Genomic DNA, 2,256 nt, shown 5'->3' on the forward strand with positions numbered 1-2,256 from the left:
GTGGAAGGTTCAGTGGGGATTTGAGGGGGGAGCTTCTTCATGCAGAGGGTTGTGGGAGTCTGGAACTCACTGCCTGGAAGTGCAGGTGGATGCAGAAACCCTCACCACATTTAAAAGGTGTTTGGATGGGCACTTAGAGTGCCGTAACCTGCAGGGTTACAGACCTAAGCTGGTAATTGGGATTAGACTGGATGACCTGTTGTTGGATGACCTGGACGCCCTACGAAAGGAGAGGGTGGACCCTGTCGGGTGGTTCCCCAAGCAGACTGTCGAACTCGTTTGGCAGAACGTCTCATCGCCAGAGCTTTCACACAAGCACCAAGACGTAGCTTGGTTGGCGGTGATGAGGGCCTTACCTGTCAGAGCGTTCATGCACAGCCGACATCTCAGCAGCACGGCACGGTGCCCCCGAGCGGGCTGCGGGGCGGACGAGACTGTCACGCATCTCCTTCAGGATTGCGCCTTCGCAAGGCAGGTCTGGAAGGAGATGCAGTGGTTGCTGTCGAGGTTCATCCCGAGCAGCTCCGTAACACAGGACTCTGTGCTCTACGGGCTGTTCCCAGGGACACACACCGAGACAGACATCACCTGCTGCTGGAGGGCCATCAACTCGGTCAAAGACGCTCTTTGGTCTTGCCGAAACTTGCTGGTCTTCCAGAGCAAGGAGATGTCCACGTCTGCATGTTGCAGACTGGCGCAATCCAAGATCCAGGATTACGTGCTGAGGGACGCACTTAAAATTGGTGCAGTTGCCGCAAAGGCACGGTGGGGGAGGGGCCACAGTTTAAAGCCCTTCTGCCTTAAACCAGGGGGCAGGAATCAATACAAAACCCCCCTCGGGCCGTACTTGTAACTTCTTTTTTGTGTACATGGAGCACCATGATCTGTAAACACCTATGTTGTGCCATGTACAATGCAAGGTCTGTTTCGTAATGCACGTTGAAAAGAAAAATGTAAATGTACCGTCACCCATTCCGTGTACTGTATTGTGACACATGAAATGTAATTTGTTTGAATGTACTACAATGTATCCCGTATTGGACCGAATTGCACTTGAACTGGAAAACAAGGAAATGTAACGAACGGAACTGCCGTCAGCACCCAAATTAGTGTATGGGATTGCTGACCGCAGCTAAATGTATTAAAATGCCTTTGAATGTACTGTACAGATTTTTTTTATGAATAAAGTATATTTTGAAATTTTAAAAAATTGTTGCTGCCTCGCTTCTCGGCCTTTTGGCCAAGATCAAGTGTAGTATCTGTTGATTGGACATTCATATGCAAATGGACTGATTGCAGAAACTCGTTTTTCCGGTTTTGCTGGCTCTGGCCTTTTGGCTTGGGCCAAGCGCCAATTGGAGCGAAGAGGAAAATTTGCATGTCGACCGACCATTCGGCAGGCTTGCAGGCCCGTCAAGGGGCGGGCCCGGAGGCCCGCCCAAGCGCCGGACTGGCACGACGAGAGATTGAGGGCTTCGGCCAAAAAACACATCGAAAGGAGGAATCTGCGACCCGGATGGCAGCCAACCGAGCGGCGAACCAGGGCGTCCGAAACACCATCCGAGTGACGGCGAAGAAAGTGGATGGACAGACAACGATCAACCGGGACCTGTTCGTGAAGAAAATCCTGCTTGGAACATGCGGCATGAAAGTCGTTGACATCTTCACCTTACAGGACCTCCTGAAGAGAGGTTACTTCGATGTGACCTTCAGAACCGTCGCCCTCTGCCTGAAGTTCCTGAAGGGACTGAAGGTGGTGAGTGAACCGCTGCGCTCAGTGCTAACTTGGGAGCCACTGTTCACCCTCCCGTCGCAGAGAAGATGCACTATCACAGTGCAGATGTACAACCCCCACATCCCCGTCATTGATGTGCTGACTTTCCTCGCCAGGTATGTCGATGGGGCAGGAAACAGCAGCGACGTGAAAGACTTGCACGGGATATGGACCAGTGAGCGCCAGATCCAGGTCACCATGAAGGTGGACGCCAGCGGAACCATCCTGCACCCCCCCTCCCCCCTCCAGCTTTGCCATCGGAGGAAGCCGGGGATACATGGTGTACGTTGGCCAACCTGCGGGAAGGCAGGCCATGTGGCGGCAAGCTGCAAAACTCTCATCTGCCGAAACTGCAACAACAAAGGTCACCAGACAAAGGACTGTAAGGAGACCAAGTGCTGCAACCTCTATGGTCTGGCTAGGCACCTTTACAAAAACTGCCCCAAACGCAACTTCAGCTATGCGTAGGCAGCAAAGAACAT

At 52.7% G+C, this 2,256-nt stretch overlaps 1 pseudogene; it reads left to right on the plus strand.

Annotated features, from left to right (window-relative positions):
- Positions 1-1,220: 1,220 nt before the first annotated feature.
- Positions 1,221-1,354, plus strand: LOC139264901 (U2 spliceosomal RNA; annotated as a pseudogene).
- Positions 1,355-2,256: the final 902 nt, after the last annotated feature.

The sequence above is a fragment of the Pristiophorus japonicus genome, chromosome 5 (genome assembly GCF_044704955.1).
Source record: "Pristiophorus japonicus isolate sPriJap1 chromosome 5, sPriJap1.hap1, whole genome shotgun sequence".
In the NCBI taxonomy this organism is placed as follows: domain Eukaryota; kingdom Metazoa; phylum Chordata; class Chondrichthyes; family Pristiophoridae; genus Pristiophorus; species Pristiophorus japonicus.